This window comes from Mobula birostris, chromosome X (assembly GCF_030028105.1).
Source record: "Mobula birostris isolate sMobBir1 chromosome X, sMobBir1.hap1, whole genome shotgun sequence".
NCBI classification, from domain to species: Eukaryota; Metazoa; Chordata; class Chondrichthyes; order Myliobatiformes; family Myliobatidae; genus Mobula; species Mobula birostris.
This window is the reverse complement of record NC_092402.1, coordinates 4,849,609-4,866,239: the sequence shown is the minus strand read 5'-3', so window position 1 is coordinate 4,866,239 and position 16,631 is coordinate 4,849,609. Positions and strand designations below refer to the sequence as shown.

General features: G+C 50.0%; 1 pseudogene; it reads left to right on the top strand.

The window, feature by feature from the left end:
* LOC140191416 (keratin, type I cytoskeletal 19-like) overlaps positions 1-13,527 on the top strand; it is a 112,279-nt pseudogene extending 98,752 nt beyond the window's left edge.
* The last annotated feature ends 3,104 nt before the right edge of the window (positions 13,528-16,631 follow it).

Here is a 16,631-nt window from a genome sequence, read left to right as displayed (position 1 = left end):
AGCATCTCTAGGAAGAGGTACAGTTGACGTTTCAATCAGATCCCCTCTCATCCTTCTAAATTCCAGTGTATACAAGCCCAGTCGCCCCAATCTTTCAACATATGACAGTCCCACCATCCCGAATTAACCTTGTGAACCTACGCTGCACTCTCTCAATAGCTAGAATGTCCTTCCTCAAATTTGGAGGCCACAACTGTACGCAATATTCCAGCTTCTTAAGGAAGAGCTAGTAAGAGATTTGAAAGGGGGAGGGGGAGATCCAAAATGATAGGAGAAGACAGGAGGGGGAGGGATGGAGCCAAGAGCTGGGCAGGTGATTGGCAAAGGGGATACGAGGGGATCATGGGACAGGAGATCCGGGGAGAAAGATGGTGGGGGGGGGGAACAGAGGATGGGCAAGGGGTATAGTGAGAGGGGCAGAGGGAGAAAAAGGAGAAAGAGAGAAAGAATGTGTGTATATAAATAAATAACGGATAGGGTACGAGGGGAAGGTGGGGCATTAGCGGAAGTTAGAGAAGTCAATGTTCATGCCATCAGGTTGGAGGCTACCCAGACGGAATATAAGGTGTTGTTCCTCCAACCTGAGTGTGGCTTCATCTTTACAGTAGAGGAGGCCGTGGATAGACATATCAGAATGGGAATGGGATGTGGAATTAAAATGTGTGGCCACTGGGAGATCCTGCTTTCTCTGGCAGACAGAGCCTATCTAATGTTTCTAAAGTCTGTAATGTTTCTGCCTCGACCACCACCCTAGGCACCCACCACTGTTTTAAAAAAATCTCCTTTGAAATTACGCCCCCCCCCCCCCAGCTTAAATGTATGTCCTCTGGTGTCAGACATCTTAACCCTTGGCAAAGAGCTACTGCCTATTCTATCTTAACCTTTCTAAACCTCTCAGATCTGCCCTCAGCCTCTCCCACTCCAGGGGAAGCAACACCACGTCTCATTATAACACACACCCTCTTCATCCAGGCAGCGTGCTGGTAAATGTCCCCAGCACCTTAGTACCTTTCCATCCCTTCAGCTCACCTGGCCTGTCCCTTCCAGTCCATCCCCAAGCCTGGACGGGCAGTAATTTGGGTTGGGAAGGAGGGGGCGCATCTCAGAACGGCTGGACGCCATTGCTGAGGGTCGGGTCGCCGTCTGACTGATGACTCTTCGTCTCCCCCGGTAGCTGTCGTGATGGAGGCTTCCCTGGAGCAGAGGATTGAGACGGTGGCGACGCAGGAGATCCCCGGTCACGACGCGGAATCCGAGAGCACAAAGGCTCCCGACAAAATTCAGTGAGTGCAAGAGAGTTTCTGTTCTGTTCTTAACGGCGCCCTGTACAAGCAAAGGGGGAGCGGTGCTAGGTCACGCCAAAGTTCAAAGTAAATTTATTATCAAAGTACATATATGTCACCATATACGACCCTGAGATTCAATTTCTTGTGGACATACTCAATAAATCCATAGAATAACAACCAGACCAGTATCAATGAAAGACCGCACCAATGAGGGCGTTCAAAGAGAGCGCAGAAGACATCAAACAGAGCACAACAACAAGAAGAGATAATAGTAATAAATAAATAAGTAATAAATATCGAGAATATGAGATGACGAGTCCTTGAAAGTGAGTCCATTGGTTGTGGGAACAGTTCAGTGAATGAGCGAGTGAAATTATCCCCTTTGGTTCAAGACCCTGATGGTTGAGGGGTAATAACTGTTCCTGAACCTGGTGGTGTGGGTCCTGAGGCTCCTGTACCTCCTTCCTGATGGTTGAGGGGTAATAACTGTCCCTGAACCTGGTGGTGTGGGTCCTGATGCTCCTGTACCTCCTTCCTGATGGTTGAGGGGGTAATAACTGTTCCTGAACCTGGTGGTGTGGGTCCTGAGGCTCCTGTACCTCTTTCCTGATGATTGAGGGGTAATAACTGTTCCTGAACCTGGTGGTGTGGGACCAGGTTCAGTGGGACCAAGTCAATAATCAGCTCGTCAGTCTTGCTGACATTGAGGGAGAAGTTGTGGTTGTGGCACCCCTCGGCCAGATTTTCAATCTCCCTCCAACGTGCTGCTGCATCACCACTGGAACGCGGGGCCGTGCTGGTATGGCCAACAGCTGCCCAACCACCTTGTCCTGAGGAGACTGGCATTACTCCGGGCATGGTTGAAAAACCAGGATTTCCCAGTGCCCGACCATTCTAACCCCATTCCCCATTCTGACATGTCAGTCCACGGCCTCCGCTTCTCCCACAATGAGGCCACCCTCAGGGTGGAGGACTAACACCTCACATTCCGTCTAGGTAGCCTCCAACCTGATGGCACGAACATCGATTTCTCCAACTTCAGATAATTCCCCCCCCAACCCTTCTTTATTTCTCCACTCTAGCCCTTTGCCTCTTCTCCTCGCTTGCCTATCACCTCCCTCTGCTGCCCAACCCCGCCTCACCTCCCCTTTCTCCCATGGGTCCACTGCCTTCTCCTATCAGATTCCTTCTTCTCCAGCCCTTAACCTTTTCCACCAATCACAATAGACAATATGTGGAGGAGTAGGCCATTCGGCCCTTCGAGCCAGCACCACTATTCACTGTGATCATGGCTGATCATCCACAATCAGTACTGTTCCTGCCTTCTCCCCATATCCCTTCACTCCGCTATCTTTAAGAGCTCTATCTAACTCTTTCTTGAAAGCATCCAGAGAATTGGCCCCCACTGCCCTCTGAGGCAGAGCATTCCACAGATCCACAACCCTCTGTGTGGAAAAGTTTTTCCTCAACTCCGTTCTAAATGGCCTACCCCTTATTCTCAAACTGTGGCCTCTGGTTCTGGACTCCCCCAACATGGGGAACATGTTTCCTGCCTCCAGCGTGTCCAATCCCTTAATAATCTTATATGTTTCAATCAGATCCCCTCTCAGCCTTCTAAATTCCAGTGTATACAAGCCCAGTCGCTCCAATCTTTCAACATATGACAGTCCTGCCATCCCGGGAATTAACCTTGTGAACTTACGCCGCACTCCCTCCGTAGCTAGAATGTCCTTCCTCAAATTTAGAGACCAAAGCTGCACACAATACTCCAGCTTCTTACTTTGCCTCCTTCCCCCCACGCACCTGGCTTCACCAATCACCTTCTAGCTTGTCCTCCTTCCCCCTCCTTCCCCCTCCTTCCCCCTCCTTCCCCCTCCTTCCCCCTCCTTCCCCCTCCTTCCCCCTCCTTCCCCCTCCTTCCCCCTCCTTCCCCCTCCTTCCCCCTCCTTCCCACCACCTTCTTATTCTGGCATCTCCACCTTTCCTATCGGATCCTCGGCGAAGAGTCTCGGCCTGAAACGTCGCGCTATTTATCCCCCTCCGTAGATGCTCTGATCTGCTCAGTCTCTCCAGCATTGTCTGTATGTGTGTTGCTCGGGGGTAGTATTCTCCAATGGTCCACCTCCGAGGACCACACGGACTGCCCAAGTCTCACCGAGGTCCGTCGAAGAGCGCCGGCGGGGCGATCAGAAACGGACCAGCTCGTCCCGCACACTCACCGCGCTCTGAGGAAAGAAGAAGTTCCCTCTCGGGTTTCCCCCTTAAACATTCCCCCCTTAAATCCGTGGCCTCTGGTTCTCGTCTCACCCAACCTCAGTGCGAAGAGCCTGCCTGTATACACCCTATTCATTTGTTGTTCGGTCGTTAAGTCGAGTCCGACTCTCCGTGACCTCATGGACGCCTTCTTGGTGGAAACTGCCTCTCTAAGATCCCCCAAGGCCATATGCGTTGTCTGAGTAATATTATCCATCTGTCGTAGCCTCTGTCGTCCAATCCTTCTTTTACCTGTGAGTCGGCTGGGGTGATAAACTGTGTCCAGTGCTCCCGACGTGGCCTTCTATATATTGGCGAGACCCGACGCAGACTGGGAGACCACTTTACTGAACACCTACGCTCTGTCCGCCAGAGGAAGCAGGATCTCCCAGTGGCCACACATTTTAATTCCACATCCCATTCCCATTCTGACATGTCTATCCATGGCCTCCTCTACTGTAAAGATGAAGCCACACTCAGGTTGGAGGAACAACATCTTATATTCCGTCTGGGTAGCCTCCAACCTGATGGCATGAACATCGACTTCTCTAACTTCCGCTAATGCCCCACCTCCCCCTCGTACCCCATCTGTTACTCATTTTTATACACACATTCTTTCTCTCTCTCTCCTTTTTCTCCCTCTGTCCCTCTCACTATACCCCTTGCCCATCCTCTGGGTTCCCCCCCTCCCCCTTTTCTTTCTCCCTGGGCCTCCTGTCCCATGATCCTCTCATATCCCTTTTGCCTATCACCTGTCCAGCTCTTGGCTCCATCCCTCTCCCTCCTGTCTTCTCCTATCATTTCGGATCTCCCCCTCCCCCTCCCACTTTCAAATCTCTTACTAGCTCTTCCTTCAGTTAGTCCTGACGAAGGGTCTCGGCCCGAAACGTCGACTGTACCTCTTCCTAGAGATGCTGCCTGGCCTGCTGCGTTCACCAGCAAATTTGACGTGTGTTGCTTGAATTTCCAGCATCTGCAGAATTCCTCGTGTTTACCTCCTTTTACCTTCTGTTTTACGAGAGTCTTCACCAAGGAATCCCATCTTCTCATGACGTGGCCAAAATATCTGAGCTTTTGTCTCATAATCAAGCCTCCTAGAGAGCAGTCTGGCTGTATTTCTTCAAACTTCGACTTGTTGGATCTTCTTGCTGTACAACGAACTTGTTAGCACTTTACCCTGTCTATGCCCCTCATAATTTTGTCTAACTCTATCAAATCTCCCCTCATACTCCTGCGCCCCAGGGAATAAAGTCCTAACCTATTCAACCTTATAACTAGGGTCTTCAAGTCTCAGCAACACTCGTTGTAAATTCTCTCTGCGCTCTTTCAATCTTATAACCAGAACTGCATACAGTACTCCAAATCAGGCCTCGCCAATGCCTTGTACAACTTCAACGTAACATCCCATCTCCTGCACTCAGTACTTTGATTTATGAAGGTCAACGTGCCAAAAGCTTTCTTTACGACCCTATCTACCTGTGACGCAACTTTCAATGAATTCTGGACCTGTTTTCCCAGATCCCTTTGTTCTACCACTCCTCAGTGCCCGACCGTTCACTGTGTAAGACCTTCCCTGGCTGGTCCCGCCAAAGTGCAACACCTCGCATTTCGAGTTCAAGTTTGTTGAGCGTTCCTCCGGATCACGGTGCACCCACACAGCGCATAACAAAAATATTACCACAAATAAGTCAATAAAATATAATTCAAAATGCAAGTTGTGTGCAGCACAGGTAGTCAGTAAACAGCTCGCTGTCCCAGTGACGAGACCTTGGTGGTGGCCGGGAATTCATTAGTCTCCCAGCCTGAGGGAAGGAGCTGTTACCCAGTCTGACAGTCCTAGTCTTGATGCTCCTGTACCTCCTTCCCGACAGTGGTGGGTCAGAGAGATTGTGGGATGCGTGGTGGTGACGAGACCCTGGTGGTGGTCGGGTATTCATTAGTCTCACAGCCTGAGGGAAGAAGCTGTTACCTAGTCTGTCAGTTCTAGTCCTGATGCTCCTGTACCTCCTTCCTGGGTCAGAGAGATTGTGGGACGGGGTGGCAGGGATCCCCAACAACGCTCCTCAACCATACTTGTCTCTGCATTAAATCCCATCCGCCATTTTTCAGCCCATTTTTCCAGCTGGTTCAGACCCTGCTGCCAACTCTGATAGTCTTCCTCGCTGTCCACTCCACTCCCGATCTTGGTGCCATCTGGAAATTTGCTCTTCTCGCTCTCTGGCTGTCTGTCTCCCATTCACTGAATGGTCAGAAGACATCGTTAGTAGTTTATTCGCAATATTCATTTATTTGTTTGTTCATTCAGAGATACAGCGAGGAACAGGATCTTCCGGCCCAACGCGCCCCATCGCCCAGCACCCCCCCCCAATTTAACCCCCAGCCTAATTGCAGGACAATTTACAATGGCCAGTCAACCTACCGACCAGGATGCCTTTAGATGGTGGGAGGGAACGGGTAGCGTAGCCGTTAACGCGTTGCTGTCACAGTTTGCAGTTCAATCCCAGCATCCTCTGTACAAAGGCTGAGAAAAGACCATCTCCCCTGCACCCCATCCTCAGCACATTCTCCAGAGGTTGTATCGAGAGCATCCTGAGCAGCTGCATCACTGCCTGGTTCGGGAATTGCACCATCTCAGATCGCAAGATCCTGCAGGGGATAGTGAGGTCAACTGAGAAGATCATCGGGGTCTCTCTTCCTGCCATCACAGACATTTACACCACACGCTACATCCATAAAGCAAACAGCATTATGAAGGACCCCACGCACCCCTCATACAAACTCTTCTCCCTCCTGCCATCTGGCAAAAGGCACCAAAGCATTCAGGCTCTCACGACCAGACTGTGTAACAGTTTCTTCCCCCAAGCCATCAGACTCCTCAATACCCAGAGCCTGGACTGACACCAACCTACTGTCTTGTTTATTATTTATTGTAATGCCTGCACTGTTTTGTGTACTTTATGCAGTCCTGGGTAGGTCTGTAGTCTAGTGTAGTTTTTGTGTTGTTTTGCGTAGATCAGTGTAGTTTTTGTATTGTTTCCTGTAGCACCATGGTCTGGAAAAAGTCTCGTTTTTACTGTGTACTGTACCAGCAGTTATGGTCAAAATGACAATAAAAAGTGAGTTGACTTGACGTCCTCCCCCAGGGAATGTGTAGGTTTACCCCCGGCGCTTTGGTTTCCTCCCACAGTCCAACGACGTACTGGCTAGGTCAAGTGGTCATTGTAAATTCTCCTATAACTCAGGTTAGAGTTAAGTCAGGGGTGGCATGGCTCAGCAGGCCAGGAACGTCTATCCTTGCTGTTTCTCGAAATCGAGTCTTCCCGCCCTATTTTAAGGCCGTGAACCAATACCCATTAAGCGTGGAGCCCCAGTTGAGTACCTCTGCCCTAAGCAGCACCTGGAAGAAATCCACATGGTCGTGGTTTTTGCCCCCCACCCCACCTCTCCCTCCCAAACCTGTCCTTCTCAGTTTTTGAGGTCCTGCGCCCAGACCATTTCCTGTTTCTCGCTGTCAGGGGCGGCCTGACCCGCTGGGTTGCTCCAGCGTTTTGTGTGCGTTGCTCTAAGATTTCCAGCATCTGCAGAACCCTTTGCCGTTATGAAGTCACTACCGAACTTTTAGTGAGCATCGGCGGTCACCATCCCTGCCTAGTTGCGCGGGTGCACGACCGCACAATGACCAAAATGCTCCCGCGCACATAGCCTTCGTTGCCACGCAGCTGGAATTTTGTTTTATATAAAGTTACCCACCTGGCCTGCTCCCTCCCTCCAGTTCCAATGGACTCCTCACCGCCCTCCACCACTCCTCTGAGGTCTCCCCGTTACACTCCCCTCCTCCCCCCTCACCTTCCCTCTGTTGCAGTCAGAACTGCAGTGGGGAATCAGGTCTCAGTCTGGAGTGGCCCGCAGTGATGTTTTGGGAACTCACCGGTCTTTCTGCTCTTTCCAGGACGGAGAAGATGGACGAGCTGATCAAAGGATGGGAGTGCTCCTTCTTCAAAGACAACCCCCACCTCCGCAAGAAATCGGCCTCGCTCCGCTTCGACCTGCACCTGGCAGTGGCCGACGAAGGGACCTCCCCCGGCAAGCGGGGCGCCCTCCCCGACATCGAGCTACGGCTGGTGATGCGCAAGTCCAGCAGCATTCCCTCCCTCAAGTCGTAAGGCAAGCTGCCCACGGCCGTGCTCGCCCCGCCAGAGGACTAATGCGGCGTCCTTCCCGGTGTCCGACGGGCGCCTGCGCCCCTCTCTCCCCCTCTCTCGATATTTATCACATTTCTCCATAAACCAAGGTGCATGCAAAGACGGACGGCCTGGGGCAAGTGAATTCGGAAAATGGAGGTGACCAGGGTCCGGGCGCCAAGGGCTTGGGTGGGCACTGACACGCAGGGTGAGCTGCCGCCCCTGCCCCCCAAGTGGAATAGGCCGCCAGTGGGACTTAACGTGCTCGGGACTGTGGCCGGGAACCCTAACCGACCACGGTGAGCGCCTTCCGAGGAGATAAAGGCAAAGAATCTGTTAAAAGTACCTAATCAGCAGATTCAATGCAAGGCCTCAGAGAGCTTCAGATATATACTCCGCATAACGGCGACCAGTACTGAATGTAACCTCCTCCTCCACTCCCTTCCCTCTTCCGTTCTAAATACGGGCCTCTTACCTCGTCTCCTCACCTGCCCGTCACCTCCCCCTGGTGCCCCGCCTTCCCTTTCTCCCACGGTCCACTCTCCTCTCCTGTCAGATTCCTTCATCTCCAGCCCTCTACCTTTCCCACCCCCCTGGCTTCACCTTCCAGCTAGTCCTCCTTCCCCTCCTTCCCAGCTTTTTTAATCCAGTGTCTTCCCTCTTCTCGTCTCCTCCCCCGGCGTCCATCCTCCTTCCCTTTCTCCCACGGTCCACTCTCCTCTCCTATCAGATTCCTTCTTCTCCAGTCTTCTACCTTTCCCACCCCCCCTGGCTTCACCTTCCAGCTAGTCCTCCTTCCCAGCTTTTTTAATCCAGTGTCTTCCCTCTTCTCGTCTCCTCCCCCGGCGTTCCTCCTCCTTCCCTTTCTCCCACGGTCCACTCTCCTCTCGTGTCAGATTCCTTCTTCTCCAACTCTTTACCTCTTCCACCCATCACCAACCAGCTCCTCACTTCAAATTCCACCCCCCCCCCCAACTTCCCTACCCATCTGGCTTCACCTGTCAGCTTCTAGCTTGTCGTCCTCCCCCCGCTGTTTTATTCTGGCATCTATCTTCTCCCCCCCCCCCCCCCACTTCCTGTCCAATCCCGATGAAAGGTCTCATCCCGAAATGTCAATTCCTCGTTCCTGTCAATAGATGATTTTCATCGATGTGTGTAAACTAGATTATGTGTTTATATTTATTGTGTTTTTATTATTATTATTGTGTTTGTTTGTTTGGGTTTTGTTTTGTGCTGCGTCGGAGCCAAAGTAACAATTATTTAGTTCTTCCCGACACAAAGATGACATTAAATGATCTTGATTCCTGCCTGACCTGCTGAGTTCCTCCAGCATTGTCCCTGTGTCTGTCCCTGTGTGTGTGTGCGTGCGCGCGTGCTTCTGTCTGTCCCTGTGTGTGTCTGAGCATGTGTGTCTCTGTGTCTATGTCTGTCTCTGTGTCTGAGTGTGTGTGTGTGTGTGTGTGAGTGTCTCGGTCTGTGGGTGTGTGTGTCTGTCTGTCTGTCCCTCTGTGTGTGTGTCTGTCTGTCCCTGTGTGTCTGAGTATGTCTGTGTCTGAGTCTGTGTGTCTGTGTGTCTTTCTGTGTGTGTCTCAGTCTCTGTGTGTGTGTGTGTGTGTGTATATGTATGTTTGTCCTCTCCCTGCATGACACTGGGTCCTCGTTGACGCTGGAGCCCAGATCTGGCGCTCAGCGGGGGAAACACACAGCTGTGATTATGAGGGACCCCTCGCCCCTCTCCTCATCCCTGGCCCTGAAGGCATTTCGGCCAAGAGTTACAGCCCCATGGGATGACACCATTCAGCTACACCCCGACCTGATCTGTGCCCTGACTCCCCTGACGCACCTTGTAGTTCAAACGGACCGTGTAGGTCCAAGACCAAGACCATATTCTGTCTGCAATCTGATGGCATGAACATCAATTTCTCCTTCCAGTACTTTTTCCTCTTTCCCCCACCCTTCCCTCCTCTTCTATTGCCCACTCTGGCCTCTTGCCTCTTCTCCTCACCTGCCTATCGCCTCCCCTAGGTGCCCCTCCTCACTCTCCTCTCTTATCAGATTCCTTCCTCCCCAGCCCTTTACCTTTCCCACCCACCCGGCTTCACCCATCACCTGGTATCTAGTCCTCCTTTCCATTCCCCCCACCTCACCCCCCCATCATTTTATTCTGGCATCTTCCCTCCTGACCTGTCTCCCACCTCCCCCTGGGATGACTCCTGTCCTTTTTCCAATAGTCCAATCAGATTCTTCCTTCTACAGCCATTTACCTCTTCCACTTATCACCTCCCAGCTTCCTACTTTAACACTCCTCCCCCAACCACTTGGCCTGACCTATCACTTTCTAGTTTGCCCTCCTCCCTTCCCCCACACCCCCCCCCCCGCAACTGCCCCCTTCCTTTCCAGTCGTGACGAAGGCTCCCGGCCCGAAATGTGGACTGTTTAATTCATTTCTACAGATGCTGCCTGGTCTGCTGAGTTCCTCCATCATTTTGTTGTGTGTTGCATCTGCAGAACCCCTTGCCGCTATGAAGTTACCACCAAACTTTCGCCGAACGTCGGCAGTCACTGTTCCCGCCAAGCTGCCGCGCAATGGCCGAAATGCTCCCGCGCACGTAGCCTTCGTTGCCGCACAGCTGGAACTTCCTTTTATACAAAGTTAACGTCACCTTAAAATTAACTGTGAAATAATGTGACTTCGTTTGGCTTCCCTTCTAAATAGTCACAGTGCACGTACTCCTGGGGAAAAAAAAAACATTTTGAAAGTGCCGTACGGTTTCTTAGGCCGTTTGAAGGCTGGATTCTCTGCTGTAGGATGTGCGAGCCTGTGACAGACAGCAAGACAAATGCAGAGCCAAATCAGCGCCCGGGGGGGGTTGGACCCAACATGAACATCCAACAGTTCAGCACAGGGAACAGGTCCTTCGGCTCACAGTGTGGTGCCCAACTAAACTATGGGCAACTCAACTAATCCCTTCTGCCTACACAGTGTCCCTACCCTTCCATTTCGTCACACTCATGTGCCTATCTAAACATCCCTCAAAAGTCTGCTAAAGCTTCTGCCTCTACCAGCTCCCCAGGCAGTGCATTCTAGACATCCGCTACTCTCTGTGTTTAATTTTTTTAAAAACTTGCCCCCCTCCCCCCTCACGTCACCTTCAGTGCATGCCCTTTGGTGTTAGACATTTCAACCCTGGGAACCAGATACTGTCTGCCCACTCTGTCTACGCCTCTCATCATCTTGTCAACCTCTATCAGATCTCCTCTCGGTCTCCGACACTCCAGAGAAAACAACCCAAGTTTGTCCAGCCTCTAGTGATAGCACACGCCCTCTAAACCAGGCAGTATCCTGGTGAACCTCTTCTGCACCCTCTCCAAAGCCTCAACGTCCTTCCTATAGTGGGAGGGGACGACCAGAGCTGTTCACAACACTCCGGATGTGAAATACTTTATCGAGGAGTTGTGACTCCCAGCACGCCATACAAAGAAGTGTCAGATATTGAACACTAAATGGGCAGAAACTTTTGCAGAGAGTCCTGGTGCAGGGCACTATCACAGAACCACACACACACACCCAATCCATGTACCTATCCAAACTTTTCTCTTTTAACGTTGTGATCTGCCGCTAGCTCGTTCCACACACTCACCACCCTCAGAGTGAAGAATGAACAATCTGCCTCGTGTTTCCTTTAAATATTTCACCTTTAACCCTGGACCCACGACCTCCAGTTGTAGTCTCACCCGACCTCTGTAGAAGCTCTTGCCATTCTCCTTCAGCTTCTCCGCTAGAGCCACCTCACAACTTCTTTCAGCCCCCCTGTTCTCTTGCATTCCTTGTTCTCTTCGAGTACCTCATTTGTGCCTAGCTGTCAACGCCTGCTCTGCACCTCCTAACCATCACCTGAAAACCAGGGTTCCCCGAACCTGTTATCTTCACCATTTAATCTGATGGGCACACACTCAAGCTTTGTACCCTCAAAACTTCACCTCTGGGGGCCTCCCACTTACCAAGTACACCTTCACCAGAAAACAGCCCGTCCCGATCCACACTTGCCAGATCCTTTCTGATACCATCAAAACTGGCCTTCCTCCAATTTAGAGTCTTTACCTGAGGACCAGGCCTATCCTTTTCCAATAATGACTTTGAAACTAACGTCATTGTGATCACTGTATGCGAAGTGTTCTCCCTACACAAACTTCTGTCACCTGCCCTGTCTCATTCCCTAATAGCAGATCGAGTATCACACACTCTCTGGTTGGGACTTCTGTGTACTGATTAATGAAACTTTCCTGAACATATTTGACAGACTCTGCCCCTTCCAGCCCTTTTACAGTTTGGCAGTCCCAGTCAATATGTGGAAAGCTTAAAATCACCTACCATCACAACCATATAACAATTACAGCACGGAAACAGGCCATCTCGGCCCCTCTAGTCCATGCCAAACTCTTACTCTCACCTAGTCCCACCAACCTGCACTTGATCCATAACCCTCCATTCCTTTCCTGTCCATATAGCTGTCCAATTTAACTTTAAATGACAACATCGAACCTGCCTCAACCACTTCTGCTGGAAGCTCGTTCCACACAGCTACCACTCTCTGAGTAAAGAAGTTCCCCCTCATGTTACCCCTAAACTTTTGCCCTTTAACTCTCAACTCATGTCCTCTTGTTTGAATCTCCCCCCAATCTCAATGGAAAAAGCCTATCCATGTCAACTCTATCAATCCCCCTCATAATTTTAAACACCTCTATCAAGTCCCCCCTCAACCTTCTACACTCCAAAGAATAAAGACACAACTTGTTCAACCTTTCTCTGTAACTTAGGAGATGAAACCCAGGCAACATTTTAGTAAACCTCCTCTGTACCCTCTCAATTTTATTGACATCTTTCCTATAATTCGGTGACCAGAACTGTACACAATACTCCAAATTTGGCCTTACCAATGCCTTGTACAATTTCAACATTACATCCCAACTCCTATACTCAATGCTCTGATTAATAAAGGCCAGCAAACCAAAAGCTCTCTTCACCACCCTAACCACATGAGATTCCATCTTCAGGGAACTATGCACCATTATTCCTAGATCCCTCTGTTCTAAAGCATTCTTCAATGCCCTACCATTTACCATGTATGTCCTATTTTGATTAGTTCTACCAAAATGTAGCACCTCACATTTTTCAGCATTGAACTCCATCTGCCATCTTTCAGCCCACTCTTCTAACTGTGCTAAATCTCTCTGCAAGCTTTGAAAACCTTGATAAAACCCATATTGTACTGTCTCAGTACTTTTATATTTGTGTGCTGTAGCACTTTTTTATTCGCAGTTATTTTGTCAATAACACTATTCTTTGCATTTCTGGTCAGATGCTAACTGCATTTCATTGGCTTTGTATCTGTACTCGGCACAATGACGATAAAGTTGAATCTAATCTAATCGAATAAGAACATTAGTCCCACAGCACTCAATTTTACGATGCCTGACTTTGAATGTAGGCTGAACGTCTGCCTCCACAGACACTCCACTATCTGTTCTGGCACCATGGTTCCCACCCCTCCTGCAAGTCTAGTTTAACCCCCTCTCTCCCCCTGGTCGTTCAGCACAAGCAAGCCTTCCTGCTAGGATATTGCCCCCCCCCCCACCGCTGCAATTCAAGTTCAAACTATCCATTGGCGCGAGTTATTCGGACAAATGACCACCTTGGCTCAATAGTGATCCCTCCAGGGGTGAGATGCATTCGGTGAGCCCCGCGGCCTGGAACCGGTTCCCGGAACTTTCCGGCAGACGCGCGGGAGGAGTCGACAGCCGAGACCCTTCACCGGGACGGGTGGGCTGGGGTGGGATGGGAAGGAGGACAAGCTGGGAAGGTGATAGGTGAAGCCAGCTTGGGAGGGAGAGGGGCGCTGAAGTGAGCGGCTGGGAGAAGTCAAAGGGGCTGGAGAGGAGAGAGTCTGATGGGAGAGAGGTAGGGACGAGGGGCCACCACGGTCTGTCCTCGGAGCATCTGGGGCTGAGTGAGATTTTCCTGAGAATTTTAACTGACAGTTTCAGAATCTCTGGGACACTAACGACAGAGGAAGCATTCAAATTCTAACCATGCTTTTCCTTGTGCATATGCTTGCAAAAAGTATTAAAAAATGAATGTAAATTCTATATTAATATTATACTGTAATGTCTTATTGAAGGAGAAATCACTGTTGTTGAGATGTGGAACATATATTTGCAGATAGTGTTAAATTACTGAATAAAAACGTATTGTTTGTATGGTTTATTGTGATTACTTAATATAACTCTGAGAATATCCTCTCACTTCAGCAAGGTTGAAATAAATTGCATATATGGTTCCTCACGGTTGTCAGAGCCGGGGGTGGGAGTGGGGACAAGCTCCCACTACCTATTAAACGCTCCCAGTGGTCTGTGTCTCAAACAGCCTCTGACTGCCAAGTCCAGCTCCCGGTCTTCACGTGTGGTTTAGCTACTAAGCCCGGCGGAACCGTGTCCACTGACAGGAGAAGGGGCAAAGGCGGGTTACCGGCACCTTAAAACCAGTCGCTCCGGGCAGACGGGGCTCGTCAGTCGCGGTTGGCAGCTCATCTGGGAGAAGGAAAACTCTGATCTCAAACCTCCCGCTGCCTTGCGGCTGTACCCACTCACGGGGACGGCTTCGGGAGTGAACCCCGAGGGAAAAATCCGGAGCCGGAGTCCCAATGTTGAGTTCAACGCTGACTGGCAACTCCTGGTGCCAAACTGTATCGGGTCTCTGCCGTTCCTCTGGGTTCATCAGCTGCGTGGAGAGGGGGAGCCCGCTACACGGGCAACAGCTCGCTCTCCACATCGTACCGCCCTGGCTTGCGTATCTAGACAGATGAGGTGCAACATCCATGGTCGACCCTGACTGACAGGGAGCTCGCTCATTCTTCACGTAGATCACCATACGTAAGCCTGAGATACATTCTCTTGCGGGCATTCACAGTAAATGCCAAGAAACACAACAGAATCAATGAAAAACCCCACACAAGGCCGGACAACCAAGGTGCAAACCAAATCAGAAACCATGCGATTACCAAAAATATTAATAAATAATATAAAGAACATAAGAAGTAAGAGGCTTTGAAAATGAATCCATAGGTTGTGGAATGAGTTCAGTGTGAGGTTATCCCCTCTGGTTCAAGAGTGCAATGGTTGAGGGTAATAACTGTTCCTGAACCTGGTGGTGTGGGTCCTGAGGCTCCTGTACCTCCTTCCTGATGGTTGAGGGGTAATTACTGTTCCTGAACCTGGTGGTGTGGGTCCTGAGGCTCCTGTACCTCCTTCCTGATGGTTGAGGAGTAATAACTGTTCCTGAACCTGGTGGTGTGGGTCCTGAGGCTCCTGTACCTCCTTCCTGATGGTTGAGGGGTAATAACTGTTCCTGAACCTGGTGGTGTGGGTCCTGAGGCTCCTGTACCTCCTTCCTGATGGTTGAGGGTAATAACTGTTCCTGAACCTGGTGGTGTGGGTCCTGAGGCTCCTGTACCTCCTTCCTGATGGTTGAGGGTTAATAACTGTTCTTGAATCTGGTGGTGTGGGTCCTGAGGCTCCTGTACCTCCTTCCTGATGGTTGAGGGTAATAACTGTTCTTGAATCTGGTGGTGTGGGTCCTGAGGCTCCTGTATCTCCTTCCTGATGGCAGCAGTGAAAATAAAGCTTACTTAGATACTTTATTGATCCCAAATGAAATTCACAGTTTCCCAGTAGCATTTCAAGTGCACAGATATACAAATATTAGAAGAGAAGTAAGAAAGAATAAAAAAAAAGTTGCCTCAAACAGTCTAGCAGGAAGACGGGGCGGGGGGGGGGGGGTCATCACTTCCCTGGCTACAGGTTGACTCATTATAGAGCCTAATGGCCGAGGGTAAGAATGACTTCTTTGGGACAGCGCTGTTGTCTCAGTCTATTACTAAAAGTGCTCTTCTGTTCAGCCAAGGAGGCATGCAGAGGGTGAGAAACATTGTCCGGAATCACCAGGATTTTCCGTGGGGTCCTCTGCTCTACCACAGCCCCCAGTGTGTCCAGTTTGACTCCTATAACAGAGCCAGCCTTTCTAATCAGTCTATTGAGCCTGTTGGCATCACCCGCGTTGATGCCATTGCCCCAGCACACCGCCACACTGGGGACAACAGACTGGTAGAACGCGTGTCGAACCAGTAGACCACGGTGGGAGTCCTTTCTTTCCTTTTAAAATCTTTTTATTAATTTTCCAAAATTATAAACAGAATAACAATATTGATACAGAGAGATTGGAATCATCTTATTGTTGATAAAACATGTACAAAAAAAAAGACTTCAGATAATACAGGTGTAATAGACTTGCAAACTCTTAATATAGTTAATCATAGAGAAAAAAGAAATGAATAATGCTAAGAAAACCACCCCCCCAAACAAAACCAAAAAATAAAACTAACTACTAAACCCAAAAAGAAAGCAAACGGAACAAAACAAGGCTGGACCAAAATCGTAAATCAAACACATTCATTAATGTCGTCAACTCCACTCCTCATATATTTTAAGTTAATAAGAAGGATTCGGAAAGGTCAAATTACATCATATGAAAATGTCGAGGGGGTCCTTGATGAAGAAGGTTGCTTTCCTACGGCAGATTGATGTTTCTGCCGGGCTCTGGGGTTTGTTAAGATGGGAAAGCGCGTGTTTGAGGAGTGATAAATTGTCACCATTCCACAGCCGGAGGGTGTGGTAACGGTCTCGAAGCTCCCCTCAGGACGTCCCGGCCACAGGAGATGTTGAATCATCCTCACTCCCTCAGTCCCAAGGCGAATTCATGAGCGTGCAAAGAACTGGGAAACTTCAGATCAAAGTTCAAGGTAACTCTGTGATCAAAGCGGCTGGCACTTTGAGCAGCCTGGCGTAATGAATAAAT